This window comes from Bactrocera tryoni, unplaced genomic scaffold (genome assembly GCF_016617805.1).
Source record: "Bactrocera tryoni isolate S06 unplaced genomic scaffold, CSIRO_BtryS06_freeze2 scaffold_25, whole genome shotgun sequence".
NCBI classification, from domain to species: Eukaryota; Metazoa; Arthropoda; class Insecta; order Diptera; family Tephritidae; genus Bactrocera; species Bactrocera tryoni.
The window spans coordinates 11527751-11539764 of NW_024395977.1; the positions used below are offsets into that span (position 1 = coordinate 11527751).

Below are 12014 nucleotides of genomic sequence, written 5' to 3' on the forward strand. Positions count from 1 at the left end.
TAGCAACTATGGGTGGTAATTATTTACCCAAGCATCTTCCTTTCGACGCTGAAGTAAAAAATTCTACCTCCGTTACCAAGAAAATCATCTGAAGAATGTGACACAATTCGTGTCTCGTCACATTCATGGCGTGGAAAGTTGAATCGGCATCTTATAGAAGTATTATTTTTTGAACAAGTTTGTGTATGCCGATGAATTTGACATTTTTTAACTAATTCATGAAGCTCTGGGTCTTCTTCTTCTGGAGGGATTCTACAGCAACAATTACGATCCAGAAGAAGTTTCCCTTCTTCTGAGTCAAACTCGGGATGATTTTCGATCCAAATCACCATATGAAGGTGAGGACTGCCCCGATTCTGGAATTCAATGCGCCACCAATGATCCTTATAAATTTCATTAGAGCATTTGCTCTTAACATGAAGTGTCGACTCAAAATTACTGGATACTTCTCGATAAGTCTTTGGGTCTCATAAATATCGAGAGTACTGGGATCAACATCAGCCCTACCATCGGCTATTAACAAAGCCTTTCGTTGGTCTAGCCAGTTGAGATCATTTGAGCTAAATGTTACAAAGTATGTTGGAGGTCCTAAACATCTGATTTGAGCTAATAGTTCATTCAGAGCTGATCTCCAATAAGCTGCCGAACCTCTTAAATTTTTTACATAAATATGGACATCTTCTATTGCTCCTTCTTGATTAACAACTTTTTTGCCGCATGCAGATATAGTGCTTTTGATTCTATAATATTCAAAGAAGGATAAGGCATAAAATAGATAGTCGTTACGTTGAAATCTTGTGTCACTTCCCAAAATTCTAAACTGAAAGTAGTCTAACGCTGTAATATTTACAGGCCTTTGTTCTTTGAACCCGTTTTTTCCGTAAGGAAACAAGAAGTACCAGACAGAAATTCTTCTGCTTTCAGTTCATGTCCGATATTAACGATGTTGTCTTTCGTTTTGCGGGTAATTTCGTTAAGGTTTCGTGAAACCTGTAGTTCATCTTTGGGTTGCATTACATCAATCGGCGCCATCAAAGATGTCTGCAGTGGAATTAAGTGATTAGGTAGTTCATGTTGAGAAGTAATCATTTCAGACGCTGCCGTTACTATCTCAATACTCTGCTGTATTTCTATCTCATCAGGCTCATCTTTTTCATATACAACATCAACGTAATCAAGAGTATACTGCACATTTTTGCTGCCTGTTGTACGTTTACAAATCCTCACAAACTCGTCTAAATTGTCGCATTCGATAATGCAGGCTTTTCCATTGTTATCCTTTGCTCTAAATCCCTTTTGACCACAAGAATGTGAGTTAGTGAAGTAATATTTGTTATCATAGTACATCACTCCGAACGATTGTCCATCTGTTATTATTATGTCGGCGCTATGTTCCATGAAAAGATCTTCCAACCCTTGACGAAGGGTGCGTCCGAAGTTTGTTTCATTATTCTTGTCTCTCAAGCTTCCATATATGCTTGGTTCATCGGCAAAAGTGATCTGAAACCGTTTGCCAAATGCGACTAAAACACCTTTTATTGCGTGGAAATTTCGCACCAGTAGGTATCCATCGTCTTCAATACGATAGGCCATTAAATTTCGCTCCGTTTGAAATCTTATATTGCTGTAGATTTGGTCACCCGTTATCATATTCAGGTTGAGGGTGTTTGTCAACCACTGTTGTGGTGCAAGAATACTGGCTCTTAGGATGTTAGACAATGCCATCGCTTAGCATTGTACACCTGCAAATCCTGATGTGAATATGAGCTCGTTTCCTTGGTGCCATGAAGCACGCACAATTCTCGAAAAATCACATATTCTTGTGTAAGCACTAGTGTTATTGTTAAGTTCATCATTGATTTCATTCATAACCTCTAGTGGAGCTTTTTCTACTCTAATAATATCCTCTTCATTCATTATGACGTTTTGATCGATAGTGACGTCTTTATAAAGGAGATTGTTAGCGACCAACCAATGTAGTGCATCATATATCTTTTGCCTAGATACTGAAAACTGTCGCGTTACATTAATATTTTCCAAAAATTCAGTAATGACAACTATTCCAGCATTATTAGTGGTTCTTGGTAACATGTTCGGAAGTTTTTCAGTAACTTCGAAAACATCCTGAGCAAACAATACTGCTTGACCTCGAAAACTATATTGCCCAAATACACCGCTTAATTTTAAAATTTTAACAAATGAAATAATACGTGAAATCAGCCTTTGCTCGGCTTGAGATAATTCCGAAATTACGTCTGGAATAAAGCCTGGATCTAGATTGTTCCAACAAGATTTAGATGGGGGAATATTTTTCATTGAATTCAAATGGGTTTTGCAACGATTGCAAACAACCAAAATTTTTTTTGCTTTAATTCATTAGACAAATATGTGTTTGCTATAGCATCTACTCCTACAATCCACATAAAAATTTGATGTTTATAGTACAAACTTCACATATCGCATGGCAAAACGAGTTAATTGCCTGCCTAAAGCTCGTTATACTGGCTTTACGTAACCTTCGGACCTCTTCATTTTGTTTCTGCATTTTTGACAAGCCTCTCTGGCTTGTTCTGATTCTGAGGCTCGGCTTTCCGCTGCATGCTGACGCATTTGCTGCAAAGGAGCCTCTCTGGCTTGCTTCGATTGCTTAGCTCTATAACTTCTCATATAGAGCCTTCTTTTCTCCTTTATTTTCTATAATTCGCTTAAGTGTTCTGACGATCTTTCCATTCTTTCACTGAGATTTGTTGTTTTTTGTATAACAATTCGTTAAATAAAATTAATTTATTGGTTTATAATGAAAAGATTTTAATCAAATATACTATACGACGCACAGACTTTTTGAAAATCTATGTATGTAAATATATTTCGCTTATAATTTTAAATTGTTACAACCGTACACTTCGACTGTTTTTTTTTCGTTTGATTGTATACCTAATATATTCCTGATATTTGTTATATTTATGATGTCCCGCGGGAACCAAAAAAGCAAACTTGGGTTAATCCATTTCTATTGCTCTTGACTAGCACTTATAATTCAAGTGGTCAACCCGGAAAGTAGGTAAGCTCCATTTTTTCAGGTAGAGGGGTTCAAGTAAGGGGTGGGTAGAATATTTCTTTGTGTATTTAAAATTTTTATGTATTCTTATTTTATATTGAAAGAATCTATGTTTTCTTCTATGAGATTTACCAATATTGTGAAATATAAACGAATATAACTTAAATCGTATTCTCCGCCATTAGATTCGGTGACAATTTTTATAAAGCTCACATCGACGTGACAGCCAAAGTTAAAAAAAGGAGTTTTCTACTGCAGTTGCTTTTCGGAGGCATTTTGAAAACTAGTATCTGAATTTTTTTTTACTACAAAAATTTTATTATAAGTATTAATTTTTTTATTACCTAAAAGTCACATATTTTGCATTATTTGATATTATTTCTTCTGGTGCGCGCTTATACTTATATACATAAGTATATCTATATAAAGTATGCTTTCTTTAAGGATATACATATACATATATGTATATTTCAGTATGTACATATACTACTCAAATGTCGCCAAAACTAGTTTTATATAGATGTTGAATATTTTTGGTGAGCTGCTTAAACTTCTACGTTTCAGTACCACTTAAAAAAGTTGCATACATACATACATACATACGCCTTCCCACAGTGTCGCTCAAATATTCTACGTTTCAGTATCACTTAAAAAAGTTACATACATACATACATACAAGTGAAGCTAATAAAAGCGTATTAAAAAAAAGAGCACAATTGAAATCGTGAAAAAAGCTATTGTTCGAGAAAATGAAATTGTTCCTAGTTGTAGCAAAAATGTATCCGAAGAACTAAATATATGTAATATGCGTAATGCGGCTACTGGTAACTCTAACAAAAATAATAATGACATAAATGCGAAATTAAGAAATTGGTGTGTCAAATATAAAATTCGTAAGAGGGCATGTGATGAAATTCTCCAAATATTTCGTAGTGCTGACGTGCGTGTACCTGCATCAAAGAAACAATTAATGACGTTGCCTAACTCAGAAATGAATATAATTGATGTGTCGCCTGGAAAATACTTTCACTTCGGAGTAGAAAATGCCCTTTCTTTAATGAAAGATTCTTTACTTCCAAATATGGATTACCTATATATTGATATCAATATCGACGGGTGCCCGCTTTTTGAAAGTTCAGGGACACAACTTTGGCCAATTTTAAGAGCAGTGTCAAATCGTAATGATATGAAACCATTTTTGATTGGCGCGTATGTAGGTAACCGTAAGCCGAATTCCATAAACCAGTTTTTAACAAATTTTGTAGATGAAATAAAGCACTTAAATGATCATGGCTGGTTCTTGAATGGAATAAAAATGTCTATAAAAATTTGCAAATTTATTTGCGATGCTCCGGCAAGAGCATTTCTTGCCGGTGTTGTTGGCCATACAAACATCAATGGGTGTTCAAAATGCACACAAACTGGTAAGAAGATTAATAAAAGATTAATTTACAGTAAAACTCCCGCACAATTAAGAACAGATGAAAGTTTTAAAAATAGAAACGATAGACTTCATCACTGCTTGGGTTGCACAAAAAAGATATTGACTGCAATTTGGGAAAATAAACATAAAACTCGTAAGACAACTTCTCTTCAGAAAGTAAAAAGTATTCGAAAATACATTCCAAAGGAATTTGGTCGAAAGACAAGGGAGTTTGATGAATTGGCCAGATGGAAAGCCACCGAATTCAGGCAATTTTTGCTTTATACTGGCATTGTACTCTGCAAGGACTATTTTGATGAGAATTTGTTTTATCACTTTTTATTGCTGCACTGCGCGTATCGAATTTCCTCTTCAAATAAATGGGTAAATAATTTGCCTTTCGTTCGACAGATGCTTTGCGATTTCGTTGAACAGTTTAGATCCATTTATGGAGAAGAAAAATTATCATACAATATTCACAATTTGTTACATTTGCCTGATTGCATTAAAAGCTTTGGTAATGTGGATAATTTTTCGAGCTATAAATTTGAAAATTACTTACAAGTTTTAAAGCAAGATGTCCGTCAACATACCAAAATATTGCAACAAATATATAAAAGACGTGCGGAACGACATGCGTTTTCAGTAGATTTACCCAAAGCAACAGGTTTAAAAAATGTCATAGAAGGATCTGCTCTCTACAAAAATTATAAAACGGACATGTTTATACTTAGTTCTGAAGCACCAAATAACTGTTGTTTTATTAAACCTTTTATCCCCATCAGAGTTGTTGGATTTTGTAAAGAAAATGAAGAAGAATATGTTTTAGGGAATAGATATACAGCAATAGAGAATTTTTTTGAACTCCCAGTTAGAAGTTTGGAATTGGAAACATGAAGTCGCCACTAATGCAGAAAAATGTAATGTAAAAGAGTTATTGTACAAGGCGATGTGCTTGCCATATCAAGATAATATGGTTTTTTTGCCAATTCTTCATCACTTCACACTTTAATTATCCTTTCAATTGAATATGTAAATTGAAACATATAATATAAATATAATCGATTTAGACTAAATATTCTAAAATGTCAAAACGGAGCTACATGATGATAAATGACGAAAATTCTCCACCTTGTGAGTGTGGAAATAAAATGAAAAAATTGGGTAAGTAATTACTATACATAATTGTGTATATTAAATTGATTAAACAATTTATTTATAGAAGAAGAGGTGCAACAAATGAAAAACTTAATTTGTGAGCTACATGTGAAGATGGATAAACTGTTAGAGAAAGCATTTCCGAAATCTACAAGCTTGGACATATTTCCAATAAAAAGCGTTGAAGAAATGGAACATTTTGAGGAAAATGCTGAAATGTTTCCAAAAAATGGCGTAGTAAGTTAACTTAATGAACAGTATTTTCTGCGAAACTATGTAATTAATACTTTCCTGATTTCCATAGATTTGTAGCATTAAAGAATGTATAGGTTCAATACCTATTACAAAATCTCTACAATTTATCATCACAGAAGAGTGCATGTTAGAGTACAATTGGGATGGACTGCAGAAGAAAAAATCATTAAAAAAACCAACTTATTTGGAAAATTTGTGTTTGGTAGGTTTGTTTTAATTAAATACATAAATTCACAACTCACAATTGCTATTTCTAATTCTAGATGCTCTGAAGTCCCCCGAATACGGCTTCCCAAATTACGAAAATGATATTAAAAAATCAATATCATTAATAAAAAATAGGGTGTATAAAAAAACCTACGATAATAAATCAAAATAATATATTGATGAATTAAAAGTCTTTCGTGTCATTATTAAACAGCTTATTTTTATTAAAACAATAAGGCCTCATTTACTCCTTTTTTAGATAGCAGAGGTGAGGCCTCACGATGTTGGACATGCAATGTTAAAAATATATGAAGCTTATATGGCGGAGTAAGCCCTTACTACCCTACAATTCCGACATGAATAAGGCCATATGAAGGCCTTTTATGAACCGCTGGGTAACATCACACACACACATGTGTGTGATTGAAAACAACCCCATACAAACAAGCAACAATAAACAATATGCTGCAATACATACAAACATACACACAACCACGTATAGTATATTTAGTTATTTAAGATAGTTTTAAAATTTGTATATAAGCAAGGAAAATACTAACTAAAAACCAGAATGAAAGATTTCTCACTTGATATAAGACGTTTCATTTCCCCCCACCAGTGGTAAGGAATGAGAAATCTTTATTGAGTTTTAACCATTTGGTCCTTCGAGCCGGATTTAGAGCTCGACCAAATTAAAGAATTCTGTATTTACAAAATAATCAATCTACAAAAAAGCCCGGTTTAAAATACAGGCAACATAAAACAAAAATAATTGTAAGACGGGTGTATATTCCCGCATATTAACAACATAAAAATAATAATTGTAAGACGGGTGAACATTCCCGCATATTAGCAACATATGTAAATCAATTTAAACATTTGGTCCTATCGAGCCTAAAAAAAAAGAGCTCAGCCAAATTTAAAAAAGCCCTGATATTATAAAAAATACAGGCAAATAAAAAGTAAGCCCTGTTATTAATATAAATACATTATTTAAATTGTATTACAAATTAAATTGTATTAACTAAATATGTATATTCCCGCATATTGATTAAATAAAAATATTTGTAAGACGGGTGTATATTCCCGCACATCCAATACTATTTCAGGAAAGGCATTAAAGAAAACAAAAAATGAAGAAAACATTAGAACTCTTGAAAAGTACCAAAAAGAACTCGATACTAACCACGAAAAGCTAATGGCAGATGGCATAGGAGAAGAAGATTACTTCAAGAAAAATATATACAATAACATAATGATTAAAATCGAAGAGGCAATCAATGCATTAAAAATAAGCATTGTAAAAGACAAACCTCTAGTCGAATTTGATCAGCAAATTGAAACAGTTCAAATACAATGCACTAATCCAGATCAAGAGACTTGCATATTCATGAGGAAAATTGAAAACCTCAGAAGAAAAATGGAAGATCTAAGCATGGAATTAATGATCGACAACGATGAAATAAAAGACTTACACTTTTTATTCATTGACATCCAAAATCTAAAAAGCAAATTAGATTTCAATGTAGAAATTGAAGACATATTCGAAAAAATATATGACGAATACATATTACGAAGAGCTTCAGAATTTAAAAAGGAAATTAAAAAAAGAAGATCCTAAAATTTCGTATCGCCCTAACTTGGATTTGGAAACATTAAAATTTCCAATATTCAATGGCGATATTAAAGAATGGGCAAATTTTTATAACGGATTCCAAGAAATGGTACACAATAACGAGCAGTTGCCGAGCTTACTCTCTGCTTAAAAGGGGAACCTGCGCGATTAATACAGCACATACAAATTTCAACAAGAAATTATGAAGCTGCTTGGAGTCTGCTAAAACAAAGGTATGACAACCAAAGAATTCTATTCACAACACAGTGGGATAGAATAACGGATCAACCAAATATAAATAGTGACAATGCTGGAAGCGTGAGACAACTATTAGATACAAAAGATGAGTGTCTTAACGCTATAGAGTCGCTGGGAATAAGCATTGAACAAGCTGATCCATTTATTGCGCGTGTAATTGTCCGGAAGTTAAACGAAGAAGGACTGAAATTATATGAGCAAACAGTTAAAAAGACGAGAGAAATTCAACAATTATCGGACATCAGAGATTTTTTGGATCAACACTTTCAAACATTGAAAGCAGTGGCTGATAGGGTGGGTCGATTCCGGACTTTTTTCGATTCGGGATTTCTAATAGTTCGGAAAAGTTGCCTTAGTACTTCCTGAATCCAATGCAACTTTTTGTTTTGAGATCGGATTGCATCTTCAACCCCAACTCCGGCCTTGAAATTTCGGAAATTCGCCTAAAATCGTGAAATTGTCTACCTAGCGCCTGAAATACGCATCTCTTGGCAAAATGTATAAAACAAATATTTGTCACGTCATTTGCTACCGAAATGGTATATGTGATCATGGCCGTAGGACGAACCGTTCCCGAGATACGAGTGAAAAGGCGGCGCGCCAAAGAGCAAGGTGAAAATTGTTGCAGCTCTCAGCTAACCTGTATTGGTCACCCAGAAACCACCGCGTGGAGGTGGCTGCTCTTCGGGTTCCTCCCAAGCCCAACAAAACCAACCAACCATATGTCAGGCTTGTTTTAGTCTGAATCTGTGTCAAATTTATTGATAAAATCAGATTTTGTACTAAACTTTGGCACTTGTTGCCTAGATTTCAGTGTAGAGCGTATAAAACGATCACGAGATTGGGGGCCACTAACTTTAGAAGATGCCTCTGTCACCAGTTTGACGTTTCTCTCGATTGCCACGGTGTGAGAGGGGAATTCACTAAATTTCCATACCTCTGCAGTGTCTCCCGACAGCCCTTTTGTGAGTTCTTCGTTAGAAACTGAGCAAAGAACTGGTGGAACAGTCAAGGTAATAGTCTTCCAGTTAATCATATCGTAATAATTATTAGCTTTGAAATTCAGCTTTGGTACTTTATTACATCTAACCCTTCCACTTACAGTGTCAGACTCTGCTTCTCTGGCTGCCAGAAGACGGTCAGTCGTCAGTCATCATACTAAGGAGAATGTTTTCTGAAAGAGCAAAGAAAGCATTCTGTTGAATGGATGAATCGACAACCTTGCGCAGTTTAGCAGGTAACTATCTCGACCTTTGAATTGCAGCATAGAGATGGCGCGAGCCATCTTTGATTGAACTGTCGAATCTTATTGAGAACCACAAAGGTGAGTAAACTGTAAGTATGTACTTGACCAAAATCTTTATTTCCTTTGCTGGTTTGTCAGTAGAAATGTATAATCTCAGAATTCTACTTGCACAGATGAGCCAGCGAGATTTGTACATGTTACCTGGATGCATCGACGCTAAGTCTGAGGAACATTGACCGGAAATAAGAGCTTCTGATATTTTATAGAGATGAGCTTGGTCTGTGCTAAGTTGGGTCGGATTAATAACCTCAGAAGGTAATTGGCAGGATGGAAAACTTTCAAATTTGAACACAGGCAACTTCTCACAATCAGGGAGCAGTTTACCCATGTCGCCAGAGAATGTATTTGGACTCTTTGTGACACCATCTATGTGTTCGAAAAGAGCACGAAATGGAAGTTCGTTGAAATGTAGAAGACAAATAACCCACTGTAGTGGCCTACCTACTCTTTCTTCTAGTTTCCGAATGATTCCACCTTTCCAACCTGTGTTCGTGTTGGTGCCATCAGCACCGACAACTTCTAGATGTTCCACATCAACTGAATTGTCTTGTAAATGTTGCCATATAGCTTGCGTCTCATCCTCAGCTGACCCGGAAGGAGAGGTGACGTGGAAAAAGTAATGACAACCAGGTTCCGCTATAAGAGAAATATGTTCCTCTTTGACAGTGTCGCGGTAGTACTTTTCACCTTCGCTGACTTGTGTAAGTTTATTGCCTTTGCGGCCGCCAAAATACAGCCCATATACAGAGTCAATACTTTCGGTGTTTTGGAGCTTAACTCCAACACTTTTTTTGCCCCACCAATCTTGCATTTGTCAGTGACAAAGCTAGCCTGATCCTCTGTTATCAAATCTGCTTTTTTGGCATCCAGAAAAGCAGATGAAACAATCAAGGCCGCTGCTCGATCACTTTCTCCAAATTTTTGGGCAGCTAAAGCAGTGTGTTCTAATACTAGTGTGTTTTGTTTGGTTTTAGAGGATGGAAGAGAAAATTCATCATCAGCATCGTTTTTGGAAGAATCCATGTGCGACGCACCTACATTGTTGTCGTCTGTATGAGAGTCTGGCTGATCTGAATGGTCACGTGTTCTGGCTGATACTTTTCTGGTAAGTGTTGATGTTGAATGACGTTTTGAAAGCTTTTATTTACGTTCATTTTTCTTTGTAATCTTTTTTGTTTCAGGTAGATCAACACTTCCAATGTGACCAATTCTTCTAGTTCTCTGGTCCAAGAGAAATGGTTGTTCATTGATAGGAACTTTCCTTTCCTTTGGACAAGTGCAAGAAGAAAAATAAATGCATTTACAAGCAGCGATGTCAAATAATTATCCGGCAGAAGAGACAAAGTCGTCTCTAACCTATTGTTCCTTAAAAACATTTGTTTAAGAGTCAGAAATTTCTTATGGTATGTGGTGAGCATTTGTACAACTCTGGTGTGTGAAACTATCGGTATAGATGACTTTTTGAAAGTATTTTCAACCTTTTTTGCAACTATTTCTGTAACCTCTTTACTCCTAGGTTCATAGTTGTCACCTCGGAGTCGCCCTATACGAAATCTTTCAAACTGATAACACAAAAGAACATCCTGGTAAGTAGGTAACTGGGTCTCAGAGAGATTGTACGGATATATGCCAAACACAAGACATTTCCGTCTAAATTTAAATTTAGATACAGACATTTCGAGTTCTGTGTTCTGTTGAGAGAATATAAGTGATAGCACTCGGCGAAATCAACGACAAGAGTGAAGGAACTCGATGAAAAAATATTTATGTGGAGACCAGTCCGAACGTGTCGTATGGCGCAGGAAAATTAATGTAAGTGTTAGAACTCGGCGAAATCACCGACAAGAGTGAAGGAACTCGATGAAAAAATATTTGCGTGAAGACCTATCCGAACATGTCCTTTGGCGTAGGTTAATGAATGTGAGTGATAGCACTCGGCGAAATCAACGTCAAGAAGTGTGGCCGCAAGCCGATTTTCACCTTGCGCTGTGGCGCGCCGCATTTTCGCTCGTATCTCGGGAACGGTTCGTCCTACGGCCATGATCACATACCATTTCGGTGGCAAATGACGTGACAAATAACTTTTGTTTTATACATTTTGCCATGAGATGCGTATTTCAGGCTCGAGGTAGACAATTTCACGATTTTAGGCGAATTTCCGAAATTTCAAGGCCGAAGTTGGGGTTGAAGATGCAATCCAATCTCAAAACAATTGGAATCAGGAAGTACTAAAGCAACTTTTCCGCACTATTAGAAATCCCGAATCGAAAAAAGTCCGGAATCGACCCACCCTAGTGGCTGATAAAGAACATCTTAGTAAAAATCGTTAACAACATATGTTCAAGGTCAATAATACCTTGAATAATTGTAAAATTATAGGTCACACGTTACTGCAATGCAGAAGATTCAAAAGCATAACCATTGATGATAGGAGTAAGAGATAACAAAATTTGCTACAGATGCCTCAATCATAATTGGTTCGAAAATTGTGATAGTAATTTAAAATGCAAAATTTGCAATAAAAATCATAACGAACTTCTACATCCAGAGTCTGGGGATAGTAAAACATCAATGTCTACAAAATCAACATCAACAAAAGTAATTCTGGCTACAGCTCAGATAAAAGCGAAAGCGGCGAATGGCGAATACATATTTTTAAGAGCTCTAATTGACCAAGGGTCTCAAATAACGTCAATATCTGAAGAAGCAACGCAGATATTAGGTGTACCAAGGA

The 12014-nt window shown here is 35.7% G+C and overlaps 1 protein-coding gene across 1 annotated transcript in view; it reads right to left on the reverse strand.

Annotated features, from left to right (window-relative positions):
• LOC120780684 overlaps window positions 1–12014 on the reverse strand; it is an 82639-nt gene that overhangs the window by 23182 nt on the left and 47443 nt on the right. The window lies entirely within an intron of this gene.